Source organism: Aethalodelphis obliquidens, unplaced genomic scaffold (genome assembly GCF_003676395.1).
Source record: "Aethalodelphis obliquidens isolate GAN/ISIS:26980383/991018 unplaced genomic scaffold, ASM367639v1 scaffold5, whole genome shotgun sequence".
In the NCBI taxonomy this organism is placed as follows: Eukaryota; Metazoa; Chordata; class Mammalia; order Artiodactyla; family Delphinidae; genus Aethalodelphis; species Aethalodelphis obliquidens.
In genome coordinates, this window is record NW_020837949.1 from 73050887 (window position 1) to 73066258 (window position 15372).

Genomic DNA, 15372 nt, shown 5'->3' on the forward strand with positions numbered 1-15372 from the left:
AATGGAATCTAAATATTTAAGTGTCTCACGGAAAAAATATCTGACAACTGGAAAATGTCTTAAAAGCTTATAAAGTCTGGCGCTGGATAATCAGAATCAGCTAACAGAATTCGTTTTTATTAAAGCATTTTAAATGATCAAGCCACTGATGCGTTTTAACAGCATAATGGCATAATACCCTTGCCTCAAATCTTCAGAGAGGCAAAATGATCACCGATTAAGCAAGTTCAACTGCACACAATGTTTTCATAAGCCCAGGAATATTACTCCGTAAGAAAGACTTCTGGTATGAATGATGAGATTTTGAGAAAGTACCATTTTGGTATCAAATGATCTAGTTGCCTGTGGTTATAAATTACCTTAGGCCCAGTTCTCTTTCCCCTCTTCCCCACCCCCCTCCACCCCCCAGGCTCACTTTCTGCCTGATGACAAAGGGAGTTCTGAGCATGGAAGAAATGAACCAAGGGATGAGATGAAGGAGGATCTGACCTTCCGTAGTTTTTTCTTCTTCCTCCCCCTCCCCATTTCATTACATGTAATAACTGACAGTGTGGCGGGAAGTAATCCACAGAGAGGGCACAGACACTTGAAGCTAAGAGACAACAACATGTGCAGCCGGGAAGTAATCTGAACTTTCAGCTTTCATTCCAGCCTAACACTCATCCTCCTAAGGATGAGAAAAGAAGTGAACAGCCATGCTTCACGCTCTCCAGGAGAGCTGAGGTATCCAAGGGCCCAACTTGCAGCCTTGAGGATAGGGGATGCTGGGGCAATGTAATCATTATTATCCAGAAGAGGCACGTGACTCCCACGCCCCCTCTAGAAGGCATTATAATAGAGCAACCTCACTGGAAATTGGGAGGAAGAGACTCATTTGCATGGGAAACCCCAACACAACTTCTCAGCACCGCTGTTCTATCAGCCCCTTGTTGTAAATGCAGAATATTGGAAGGTTGCGGGGTCTCTTTTAGGCTGTGGAGGACTGACTCAACACAGTGGCATGGAAAGGCAGGATGGCAGAGGTTAAGAGTGTAGATTCTAAAATATGACACACCCTGGATTCAAATCCCTCCTCGATCTCGGACAAGTCAGGGGGTTTTGAGCAAGTCGCTTAACTCCTCTGAGATCACTTCACTCATCTGGTAAATAAGGCTGCTGAGAATACCTTTTTCATGGAGTGCTGTAAGCTTTCAAATAGTTTACATAAAGACCCCACTTGGCGCCTGGCACGTGATGACGACTCGATTCATGGTGGCTCAATATCGTGACCACAAATGATTTTTTTTAATACAAAAATCTATTTATTTCTATATGAACAATTGGAAATTGAAATTAAACCATTTACATTAACATCCAAAAAAAAACATGAAATACTTAGCCAAATCTTTTTTTTGAGTTTTATTTTATTTATTTATTTTTGTATAGCAGGTTCTTATCAGTTACCTATTTTATACATATTAGTGTATACATGTCAATCCCAATCTCCCAATTCATCCCACCACTACCTGCAGCCCACCCTCCACAAATGATTTTTTTAAATAATTAATGATATGTTGTCCACATATTCTTCTTTACAAGCCCATCAACCCAGTAGGACAGGGTCCTGGTCTTTTTCAAGTGTTTTGTAAATGGTCCTGTACATCTATGGTGATTTAAAAATAATAAAACCGATAGAAATGCATGTGTAATCACTTTGCAGCCAAGGAGACAACTTAAAGTTTTCATAGCATCAAAGTCATTACAAAGGAATTGGGGTCTTGATATTATCTACATGCTGCCTAGCTGCTCCTTCCAGCTGTCGTCGGTGCTCTCCTTATTTTTTCTCTTTCATTTTTCCTACATTATTCCACCTCTAGGAGCAGGACTTAGCAGCTGGAGTCACCATAGGACCTGATTGATGGCTGTAGGACCCAGATGGCAGAAGCTTGAAAATGTTTCTGGCAAATACCTCTACAAGCTGGAGAGTGTGTGTGTGTGTGTGTGTGTGTGTGTGTGTGTGTGTGTGTGTGTATACTCTTCCCTTTTATTGGCACTTGAGCTAAATGCCCAGCAGCCGCTTCTTGGCTGGGTTCCATTCAAACTACAGTTGGCGCCTGTGAAAATGGCTTTGGCTCCAATATCTTATGTGTGACTGTCTATCATGAAGAATTTTCCCACTGCTGATAATTTCTATTTTTATGAATACTTGAAAATACATGTCTCACATAAGAGTTCTGACCTCCTTTTATCTTTCCAGTGAAAATTCTTTCATAAAGAAGTATCATCTCTTTTATACAATTATTTTTTGTGAGGGGCTATTTATAGCACTGTGAAAATTAGAGAACATAGTATTCCTTTTGACTTTCAGAAAAATTGTTAAGCATCAAATTGCATGTCAAGGGAAAAATGATCTTGTGGAAAAATTATCAGGCCTCACTATTTTCCACTGCCTCCTCACAGCCCCCACTTGCAAATATATAGAGGATGGGTAGTCATTACCCTCTAATAAAATAAAACTAGCATCAAAACTAAAACCATGCCTTACCTCCTTTAGTGCAGTAAGTATGCTGCTGAAAGGGAGACATTTTAAATACGTTGAAGGAACTAGAGAATTTGCTTTCCAAATGGAAACTCGTGGTAAATGCTTTCTGAAAGAAATGAGGATTATGGAGGTGACTATCCAGACCCTGATATATGTGGTTTATTAATTGGGATTTTTTCATACTGCCTATCCTTAAAGCTGGGGTCACCTCTAAAAAGGCTAAGTCTGTTCTATGACTTAAAAATCTCTCAGTTTACCCATAAGCATTTTTTGTAGACATTTTCTCCCTCTTAACTGTCATTTATGTGATTTTCAGAAACAGTAAAATTTTCATCTTACCTGGAAATTGAAAGTATACTGAACCAAAATAAGAACTAATGTCTCTCTCCAGAGCCATCCATTTAAATGTCGAGGGCGTACCCCACACTGTAGTACATGTACAAAGGAAGAAAGACAATCTCAAGCTTTGGGAATCCTCAAGTAAGGAAGAAGTTTCTTTAAAAACTATAGGTAAGGCAATGAGTAAATATTACAGACTTGCTCATATTTCTTAAGTACTGGGAAAACAAAAGATACCGAGACTTTCTCTAATATGAATTTTAAGAAGTTTTGTGCAAGAAGTAAAAGAAGTCTCTCCTGGAGACCTGGAAGATCCTGTATCCAAGGAAGGTTGAGATCAGGGGCTGGGGTGATTCACTGTGTGGAAAGAGCACCTGTGAAACCGTTGGTACTAAACCTAGAATCCGGAAGCTGAATCTCTCTGATGAATCGTGATTCAAATATGTGAATGCTTATGGTGGCTTTATTTTTAATCTCCAAGAACTGCAAACAACCAAAATGTCCTTCGGTTTGTGGTTCAGCAATACAACAGAATAATACTCATCAATAGAAAGGAATGAACTACTGATACACACAACAATGTAGTTGAATCCCGAATGCATTCGGCCAAGTCCAAAGGCTATGTACTGTGTGATTCCATTTATATGGCATTCTGAAAAAGCAAAACTTTAGGGGCAGGAAACAGATTAGTGGTTGTCAGAGGTTGGGGCTGAGGGAAGGGATTGACTATAAAGGGGCATGGGACAACTTTTTGGGGTGATGGAACTGTTCTATATTCTGGTTGTAGTGGTAGTTATATAATTGTATGCATTTGTGAAATCCTGCAAAACTGTAAGGTAAAAAAAGTGAATTTTACTGCATGTAAATTGTATCTTAATAAAAATATTAACAACCTATTCCATTAAAAAATGAAATGATAACTAAGCTAATTATAAGTTTGACAGTTATATTTATAAAGAGGCTTTATAGATACTTTCAGTATATTAAAAAGGGAGAAAATGGATTGCTTAAAAATAAATCCTAATTCAGACTCTTAGTACCTGCCTGTCTTTCTAGTAGAGTATCTCCTTCTGATCTCAGTGGTGGTAATGACTCTCAGCCTGGCATCTATTGCTGGGGATTTAACCAAGACACTTCCTATGTTCTGAGGAGTCATGGGGCAGAGTTTTGCATAAGCCCAAGAATATCTAGGCACAGTCCCGAAGACCCGGAAGGGTTCCAGACCACTGCTGGGATGAGCAGGATTCCCCATGTGAGGCTGACTGTGCCTGGGTATCTTTTTTGGAGGGCTGAGTGGGAGGTAGGCAGTGAAACTGATCACTCAGGTTTGGGAACCAGTGGTTCCAATCAATTAATTTAATACTTATCCTAAGATATGGGAGACCCAGGGATATGCACAAAAACGTCCTTTTTCTGGGTGAGATCAGGTTAAAATAAACCAGAAGGGCAGGCCCGAATAGGAAAGGAAAAGGAAAGATAACATACAGCCTTGGGAACATGTGGAAAGCAGGAGAAGTGTCATCCACTCATTGATGTTATCTGGTCAGACGATGGTAGGATGTAGAAATATATATAGTTTTGCATATTGCTGATGTGTGTGTGTGTGTGTGTGTGTGTGTGTGAACAGTCAAGCTATCTCTTGATTCCTGAAGGCCACGTCCTTAATCCACTGCCCTACTGGTTAACACAAACTGTCTATGGCCCTACCGTAATGCAAGGGCCTAAAACAAATTTCTTGAGTCCTCTAAGTGTTTCAGGCACCACATTCTGATCTGAACACCCATCTTAGGCCCTTGTCTCTGAAGGGACATATGAGCACATCCCTGTCATGGTGTAAACCAATTACTCTTTCATCTGGTTTGGTTCTTCTTGGCATCTTTCTGCCAAGTACACACACATTCAAGTAAGAGAGGTCACAGGGCCCCGTTGATTACTAAAGTTCCTGCAAATTGATTAATTTAGGACTTCTTCATTTCACATATAACTCTGCTTCAGAAATCCAACTGGCAATGGTCATTGGGATTTCCCATTCAAATAATCTGTCTTTCTAACATAACCTCGCTATTCAGACCCCTACCTTTTTGTAAACCTCCCAAGTCAATACAATAAAAAAGAAGGATACATAGTCTTCCAAAGAAATTGAAAGTGCTTCGATGAGTACATCAGAATCGTTTGTAATTAGCTCAGTAATTGGGGGGCATGCATGTAAAGTAGACGCTGCTAAAGTGATTTTTAATGTACTTGAAAAACAGTTTGCCTTTCCTCTGGAGTAGGCTGGGCAGTGTTCTCTTCAGTCCTGTTGACACTATTAATTTGCTTTGCAATCTCTGTCCCGCTCCCCGCTTTTCCCCCAGCACTATTGCAAACAGAAGCGAGGAAAGCCAGGCTTGGAGAGCTCTTGTGGAGAGAGCCATTTGCTCTGGCTCAAGCAAAAAGCAAGGCCAATCAGCCTGAAATCTGAATTTTTCAGACACATAATAGACCCTTGGCTTATCAAAGCCTCTTATCTGATTGGAAATAAAATGAAAGGTAAACTTCAGGGCTCATGGAATTAAAAGACAAATGAGATGTCATAATTATCAAAGTGGCTAATTTAGAAAATTAAGCTGTTCACATAGGTGACATAATTGCTTGTCACAATCACTCGTTTCTCATTAGCTTCTTCCATCAGCACCTACAGGCTGCAGAACAGACTCTGGCCTTGCTCAACAGTCTGGGTGTTCTTTTGTGGTTGAACATCACATTGTTTCTCTCATCTCCTATAAGTAATGCATATTTATTAGAAGCTTTATCGAAGAACAGTTCTAGAAAGACCAATCTTTCACAATTTGGTATTTGGTCATATTTTAAATTTGTTTGTAACCAAACATTCTTTTGAAATCATTAGTTAATTATCAAGAAAGGTTTTATGGAGTTGATTTAACATATTAATAGTCCGTGGAAAGTATTAAGTGTTTTGATATACGTAGTGATGTTAAAAAAAAAAAAACAAAACCTCAGAGGTTAGGTAGAATTTGTCTTTCATTGTCTTCCCAAATTCTGAATAGAAGGAAAAGAAATATATTTTTAAGGCATTAGTTTGTTTTAGTTGCCTAATATTTTATTATTTGATTTCTATAGATCCAGCCTAATAATAAATTCCCTATAAGACAGTTGTTTGTAAGACTGACAGAAATACTGTTTATGTGTCAGCAAGTTCAGAAATTATTAAGGGTAATGTCTAAGAAAGAAAACGAGTCTTGCTTGCTATGTGCTTCTAAAGCATGCCATTGTAAATGGGTAGGTTAAATACTTTGGATTAAAATCATGAGTATGAGATTGACTCCGATCCTACTGTCTTGTAAAGATGTAGAACGTGGCTGGCAGGAGTTACAGAAAGACTACATTGATGTAATTCATTTGAAGAGATAGTCTATCCTGAACGCATCCAATGAAGACCTCATCTGTATGTTTCTGGACTATTCATGGAGCTATTGTGTTTTGATTTCACTAACATTGAATTAGTGAGGTAATTGTGCTATAGGAGCTATTATAGTTATATACTAAAAGCCATGAGTTCAGAAAGAAAAAGAAAAATCCAATCCAATCTCTAAATGTATGAGGTTTCTAAACTTTGCCTTTATATATAACTGAACCTGAAGCGGTAGTATGTACTCAGAGGACCTATCGACATAGAATTTTTTAGAGGATTTATTCCCCAAAGAAATAGATACAAATCCAATTATGTTGTTATGTTTGTTCCCTTGACACTCACGGGTGGAATCCCTGGCAAGAGGAGTGGCCCAATAGATACTCTAACCAGACAAGCCTTAAGACTAAGACAGGAAAGAGACAGAGGATGGGCAACTTGTCTAATCATTCTTTGCCCACTATTCTCTTCATGCTCCAGTAATAGAGCAGAGCCCTGGGGTTGAGTTTGTTATGGGTTTTTGAATAAGAAGTTGTGCTAGTTTGTGGCACAGTAGTCATTGGGGTAGAATTCACACAGGGGGAAACAGATACAGAAAGACTGAGAGAAGATGGTCTCATGAAGGGCAAAATGGTAGTGGACTGCCATGAGGCAGGACAATCAATGGCAAAATCTTGCAGCTGTCCTAAGGGAGAGCTGAAAGCTAAGGGAACACCTGCTAGTTTTAGATGAGAACAACAATTGGCTATGTTCAGCAACTTGACCATTCACTTGACTCCTCATTTGGACTTCCTGTGGAATTCGAGTGCAGAGATTTTCAATTCGTGCTCTGTGGTGTCCTAGGCATTTTGTGTAGGGAAGGCAAGATATAGGCAAAGCTCTAATTCTTCCACCTCCTCCTGCTTCAGTCAGCACAACCGTGATTTCATCTGTTTTACACAGTAGGCTTCCATTTAAAATTATGTCTGAAGATAGATTTCATGGCTAAAGATATTTGGAGACTCCTGGTCCAGTGAGTAGGCCAGTGTACACTTGAAGATAGTATGCTTGAGATAGTAAAATAATAATGGTACTGCATAAGAGGTAATATATCATCTGTGTTTCCACCCAATGGACCAATCTGTCGTCAGCTCAGAGTTACTCTTTGTAATCGTCATTCTACAAATATTTATTAAGTTCTCTACTACTCATTACTCTCCCCTCAGGTCAGCCTGAGGCCACCTAACACATCATCTGGGAACTTGAGTTGCTCATTTTAGCTATTGCTGTGGTTGCAGTTAGACAGTTTTTCCAATCTCCCAACCAGAAACCATTATTTCTAGCTTTTGACCTTTCCTGGGATGCATTGATAACAAACTTTGGCTTCATTCGCACCTGTGATAAACTAAAATTATATCGTAACAGAAATGAGGAAAACTAGGGAGGGTCTGTCTTCTGATAACGATTTCAGGTGGCAGCAACAAAGAAAAGAATTGGGGGATATCTTAGTATTTTAATATTTACAACATGGATCATGGATCTTGTACCTGATACTAGGAAGATTAGGAAATGTGTGTTGATTCTCTGATCACTGGGACATTGTTAAACAACTTTCTCAAGTTACACAGATAATAAGTGACACATGGGATCTAAACACAAGTCTGTCTGAACCATAAGTCTGTTCAGCACACTAGTTACACACCAAGCATGGTCTGTAGCCCCTTGCCTGTCTGCAAAGAGATGAGCCCAGGAATTAGGAGTCTGCGTTTGGACATTTTCATAGTAACTTGACAAAGTAATTTTGTACGTGTTGAACATAATAGTGAAACATGGAGCCGTGTAAATTGTATGCCTTTGCTTTGTTGTTTGTATTTTAGTAATAACACTGACACTGTATTTTATGAAAAGTATCTGTATGTGACAGATTGGAAAACAAAAGCCAAGAAAAAACCTAATCCGCTCGACAGATCATTTAAGGGGCATTGCACTGCACCAAACTGTCCCTAAATTTTAGCGCTCCAAGTAAAATGGATGCAGGACAGAAAAGGAGGGGCACCACTGTCAGCCCACACCTTCTTATCTTCTCATCTAGGGATGACATGAATTCTCAATGGCTTGGCTCAGTTTTGCTATTGAATCATTTTGTACCCAAGCCTAAGAACTTTCCCACAGCCTTCTCCCCACTGGAGGGCTGTGTCAGTCCTTGTCTCCAAGCTCCAAGCTCTTCTTCCAGCCTAATCAACTTTATCTAAGAGCGGGTTTAATTAGTTTCCTCTCAGAATTGGTTGAAATAAAGAGAGGCTTTCTAATGGCCTGTTCAGGGGCACCCCCTGAAGAGAGATCAAATTTATTTATGATGCCCTTTGGCTAGGTGTTTGATTTCCTGGACAAAACATCACTTGAGTCTTTAAAGGTTTGTTTTTAGGTGTTCTATAGCTGGCCCGAAGCCATGTTCTCTTAAATAGTGATCAAAGGCACAGATAATACAAGTCAGTCAATACAAAGTGTGTTCTATTTAAACATATTGCTTAGAACTTCCTTTTTAGTTTTTAAAGGGCCGTGTATTGGAGACAGTTACAAACAATTCTACTGTACCGTAATTATGTGCATTTTAATTTATCTGTCTTATTTTCTCTCTTGAGACTCAGAAAGGACTGCCCCGAACCAAATTTATTTACTTACTTAAATAACAAAATCATTAGGACTTTAAGTAATATATATGGTAAGACATATTGTTACAATAGAAGTGCAGCTCTATCATAATTATATCTAAAAATTAGAAACCATAATTCATGAGGCTTTTGTTTATCAAAAGTGGCCATGTTAAAGACAGGTTTCTTAGCAACTAGAAATGTCCCTCTGTTTACTGCAAAACTCTTACGTTTGGGAGAAAATTGTCAAATTGTCTCTTGGGTCTCCTCTTATGGGGGTGCCACTGTACAGTTTAAAATGATCACAAAGAGTCATTGTTTTTAAAGCTGTACTACTAAAATACATTTAGTTGTTATCCAAAGTCAGACTGATATGACAAGAAATAAACTTACTACTTTAAAAGGATCAATTACTCCTGCAAATTAAATCTATCCTAAGTAGCATTTTCCTGGCTGTTGCTTGTTCTTGGTGTACATCTAGTCCTGCCAAGGCATCTGCCCCTGTATTATTTTCAAAATAGAGTATTCAAGATCCTAACAGAAACTGTCTCATCACCTCTCTACTGTAAACACTGGTCTTTTGCCAACAATGAATATACAAACCAAGCAGAGTTGCTTGTGATTTCATGTTAATGTAATAATCTTCATTGGATTTTCCTTATCAGAAACTTTTCGGAGAATCAAGGGGGTTCTGTCAAATTCTTGTAGGCAAAACTGCACATCACTAGATTCAAGAGGCCCAAGCATAGGTTATCCAAGGGGTTATTGGACCCATTTTTGAAATACTTTTTACTAATTAAAGGAATGATTCCTCAAGTGCAAATGAAAACAAGATTATAAAGATGGAGAATTCACTCAAAATAAACAAAATCTTTAGCAGTCATGAAACAATCTATTTCAAATTTCCTTTCAAACTGAGATTATACTTAATGAGTCTATATAGAAATATTATCTTGGTCCAAAGCTATTTCTTTTACGAAGTGGAAGCTTAATATTGAGTTACCTGGAAATATCTAAGCCAAGGAAACTTACTTGTTTAAACATCTGATATGGAACTGACGTTGGTGAAAAAGAAAACCTAGCAAGCTCCACAAACTGTGACCAGGTTTGCCACTGAACTCACTCGGAATCCTCACGATAGAGAAGTCTTTAATTCAGGACTAGATTCGTTAAGTAAATGCATAGCTACTAAGCAGTTGGCTAAGTTCACATACATGTAATAATATTTACCTAGTACCTCTTGTGAGCCTTATTCAATGGCTCTTCTCCCCAGAAACCAAAATGGACTGTGGTCAAAATCTCTAGTCTCTTTTGCAAAGTTCTTTGGATTCTATACTTGTGTCATAGGGATAAGTAACTCCTTCAATGATAATTAGACCTCTTGAGTATGAGAGCTGTGCTAGGTTCTCAGACTTAATAAGTAATTTCCAAATTCTATTGTATAACACTTCTTCTCTGTTACTGATCATTGACCCTGTGGTTGTAGGTCTTCTGCTAGTGTCATCTTTCTGCTTGTACCGCTCTCTCCCTGTGTGCACTTGCTCCCTCTAAGGCCTTGTACCCCATACAGAAAGGCAAACACTGCTCTTTGCCTTTTTTATTAAACCTCTTGTTCCTTCCCATGTACTCATTTCTTGGACCCATTGCTAGCTAACTACTGGGCTATGGTAAGTTGAGCTCCTTATTCATTGCCCCAAATTTGAATTCATTTCTAGAGGTCACCGCTTTTCTGTAGAGCCCTCTGACTCCTCAGGATTAGGCCTTGCTCATGTGAACACTGTGGTAGGCAGCATAATGATCCCCTACATTGATCCTACCCAGGACCTCCAGAAGAAACAGTCCTGTCGATGTTTAATTTTAGCCTGGTGAGACCTGTGTCAGACTCCCAACATACAGAAATGTAAGATGGTAACATACCAAGTTTGTGGTAACGTGCTATGGCAGTGATAGGACATTCGTACAAGTCCTCTAGGCTCTCTATGCTGGGCAACAGCAGGCTGTCAGGGGCTCACTGTTTCTATGTTGGTTCTGACCCTGCTGCTATCTATGGCTTCCCTAGCCAAGGGGACATATCGCTAGACCTACTTTTGACCTTGGCGTTTTGGGTTCAGGTAGGAAAAAAATGTTTCCCAGAAAGATTCTGTATCCCTGAATAAACAGACCCCTTTCTAAATAAGCTTTGTCTAATTTTGTCCCATTAAAAACTGCCCCCTTCCCTCCTTACACGGTAATGAACAAATGCTTGGGTTTGATCCATCAAAGCTGTGGCACGTATCTAAATTGTAGTCAGCCTGGCAGAAAATTGTGTCAGAACTCTTCAATCCTTCACTTCCTTCTCACTCCCTTATACGTATGTTGTAAAAGCCAAATGATTTGTTGAAAATATTAAAGCAGGCACTGTGTGCGTTGGTGTTGTTAAAAATGTAATTTAACAAATTCATTATCTGGCCAAAAAAAGTATTAAGCACAAACTATGTCTTGAAAAGATGAAAACATGTTCACGTCCCTTAATAATTTTCTGATTTAAGAGAGGACTAGAAAGTCTGCAATATTTGTTATTATAATCACATACTGAGACGTATATATACATTTATTAACTATTTAGCAAGTGTTTATTAAGCACTCACTACAAGTGCGGGAACACAAAGGCATACAAGATGATCCCTGCCACTTACTGATGAGGCTTTAAACCCAGGATTCCTTCCTGAAACCTTGTATCCAGCCAAGGTTCTTAAACTTTTCTCTGCCATGGTCCATTTTGACAGTTTGATGCTGCCCACGGGCCCCTTCTCAGAATGTTGTTAAATTCATAAAGTCATATACATACTACTGCAAAGGAAAACAATATTAAAAACACATAACTGCGATATGGAAGATACATGCCTCTTTACTAACACATTTTATAACAAGATCTAAGGAGACTTTGATCAGTGACATCATAGGTACTGCAAATACTACTGTGATTTGTTGCCAGCACTTGTAATGGAAGAAAAGGCTAAATTTCAATACGGGGAAAATAAAGATGTAATTCTTTTCCCACCCATGTTTAAGAACCCCAATTTTAGTTATGTATCCCTGCTCTAAGTTAATGCCAAAGAACAGCTTCAAAAAAAGTGGATCTTAAAATGTTAGTCCTAAATCTGGATACACTTGCTGTATGTTTTCTCTAATTATTAATTTTAATTTTGATGGGCCACTACTTCTTTTCTCAAGTACACCATGTTCTTCTCTGGGGAAAAAAAAAGGAATCTTTAGAGGAAAGCAATCATATCTGTAAAAGGAACAATGTGCTCTTGTCTGTTTGTTTATTTATTTATTTGTTTATATCCCACCTTGTTCTAGAAAGGATTTAAGACGCCTTGTTCCTGTCTAAATTCCTAGAACCTGGTTAATTAAGTCTTCTGAAAATGTAAATTAAAATGCAGTAACATTATTTGACAAATGGGACAAAATTATTATCATCTTTTGAATAATTATGTGATTGGGAATGTCTACATCATATTTATCTAATCTGCAATTAAATCATTTATATATGCAATTAAATCATTTATATCTGCAATACATAAATTCACATCATCAATAACAGGAAATGTGGCCAATGGCCAAGTTTGTTGCAAGAACAAAATAGCCTGTGTCAGGAGGAAGGGTCACCAATGATGTTCTAATTGAAACGCTGACAAATTAAACAAGGGCATAACTCATTTTTTCAGCTAGCAAGTGACACAAAGATTGCCACACTGAACTGGCACTATTTTGTTTACTCTTTTCTACATATTCTATAGCACACATTTGCCTTGTGGCACCATCACTGTTAATCACTGAAGTAATGGCTTTCTAGATAGTTTCTAATGTCTGTTGGGACAAGTGTCTACTTTATTGTGTAAACCTCAATTAACATTACTACCATAAATTTCCACCTGCAATTTCACTCCAATTCAAAAAAATTCACTATACACCTAACATGTGCAAAGTTCTTTGCTAAGGCACGTGTGGCAGTAAGACTATTTGTCTACAAACTATAGGGTCTACAAGACAAGTCTCTTTCTTTTTATTATCTAAATAAACAAGTCTGACTCTGAACTCCTTACCTATAAATGCAGTATTAGAGCTCCATCTCCATCTCTCTTTAGGTCATATAAAAATCCAGAAGATTTACATGGTGCCCAGAACATCAGGAACCTCTGAGCTATCCAGCCAACGCTGGTATTAAAACCAACGGAGTCCTTGAGTTCTGGCAGCTCTCTGTTGCCATGTTTTGTGTGGGTCACAGGAAACTTTTCAGAGGATGGAAGGCCCCATTAGATGTCTAGGTCTGGATTCCTGAAGTGCACACACAGCCATTTCCTTGAGAACTTACCACTTCCCCAAGGTTCTGACACCAATTAATGCGAGAGCCTATCCCTTCCCCCTTCCTCTCCTTTTACAACCTTCCTCTTTCTTGCTGCCTTCCACGATATACATATTGTCACTGATGAGTTTAGGCTTGTACAGAAGAACAGAGGTGCTGTTGACTCCAGGTAGCTTCAGTGTTCTCCCCCCATGGCAATAACCTCTCCCTAAGATAGGTCCCTTTCCCACTCTCCAGAAAAAGGAATGCAAAACTTTCTTGAAGGGGGAGGTGGGTAAAAAACAGAGTCATAACAAACACAAATCAGTATCTCGATAAATCAGTCTGTCCTCTTAGAAGATGTGACTTTGGCCCATAAGGAGCCGGTGAACTAGGCTTTTAAATCTAGACATTCTGAAGTCTGATGAGGCTGAACAAAGAAAAAAAAAAAAAAAAAAAAAACCATAATCAAAAGAAGGTTTTATATTCCAATAGGCTGAATTAATATATTTCTTTTCATATGGTGTTTGGTGCTTATTAAATTCTCAATTAAATTAATAGATATCTGGGCTTCCCTGGTGGTGCAGTGGTTGAGAGTCCGCCTGCCCATGCAGGGGACACGGGTTCGTGCCCCGGTCCAGGAGGATCCCACATGCCACGGAGCGGCTGGGCCCGTGAGCCATGGCCGCTGAGCCTGCGCGTCCGGAGCCTGTGCTCCGCAACGGGAGAGGCCACACAGTGAGAGGCCTGCATACCACAAAAATAAATAAATTAATTAATTAATTAATAGGTATCTGATAAATGTTCTTTGAGGCTAATAGTAAAAAGTTAATAAATTAAAACTCTATATAACTATAATTTTATTACTATTGTTAATAACGTGTAACATTTAAGCCTGTGTAAATTAGAATGCTTAGGTAATTTTTATATACGAAACTGCATTTTAAAGTAATTCTTTTTCCACTCTTTAATTAGGGACATGTAACAAATGTCACTAACTTATAATACCATCAGAAGCAGAGAAACTTAATGTTTCAGTCTATACAACCTTCCTGAGAATAAACATGTAATTTCCAGTGACTTGTTGGAAATATTGATGAGAGTTTGTGAATCCTGATTATTCATTTGCAGAGGAAACCAGGTTGCAATCACGTTTACAGAGTGCTTGCTCTGAGTTGACTACTGTGCTAAGTGACTTATGTAATGATTTTATATCAGCCTTGCCAGAATTCCCACTTTTGAGATGTAGAAACAGGTTGAGACAGGCCAGATGATGTGCCCACCATCGGTGGTGACTGCGGTTGCTGAGTATCAACTCGGAAGGACGTGGCGAGGCAGTATTGTTTGGGTGTTGGGAATTAGTGGGAGCCAAAGCTTTAGGGCGGCATTTGCAGGCAAGCATTCTGTTTCAGCTGAAGAGTAGAGGCTTATTTAGGGTGGCAGTGGCTGACGGAGTTTATAGGGCTAGCTAGAGTCACCACCCCTGCTCAAGGCATCCATTGGAACCATCATGATCCACGGTCAGAATTTAAGTCCAAGAGAGTCCGATGCTGGAACCCCTGCCTTTAACCACTGAGCTGTACTGAGAGGCATGGCCCACCAGAGATCACAGCTCCCGTCTCTCTTTTCACAGCCTCAGCTCCATACCCCAGGATGTTAATCCCCTCCGTTGTTCCAGGCACTGTGTTGGGCTAGGGACACAGAAATAGAGAAGGTAACCTGTGAGACTGACCTACAGTGAAGCCCTATGGGAACTCCCACAGGATGGTGTTCAACTAAGTCTCACCTTATCCCAAATTCTGGGTCATGCTGAAATGTATTATAACATAAGCCATTAAAATGGTTTCTCTTTTCCTCGTTGAGGCAGCCTTGTATCTGGAGCCAGATTGCTTGCGTTCAAATTCTAGTTCATTATCGAGTAGTTATATGACTGTGGGCAATGGACTCAACTTCCTGGTGTCTCTATCTCTTTGTATACTGGGGACCATAGTACTCCCTACCCTGTAGGGCTTTACACAGATTGATTAATTATGTTTTATCTATCTATCTATCTACTTAATATATAGCTATAAACATTTACATTATCTGGTAAACCTGATAACTTAGGTTTGCCCAAGACAGATGGTTTCAGAGTACAGCAGAAGGA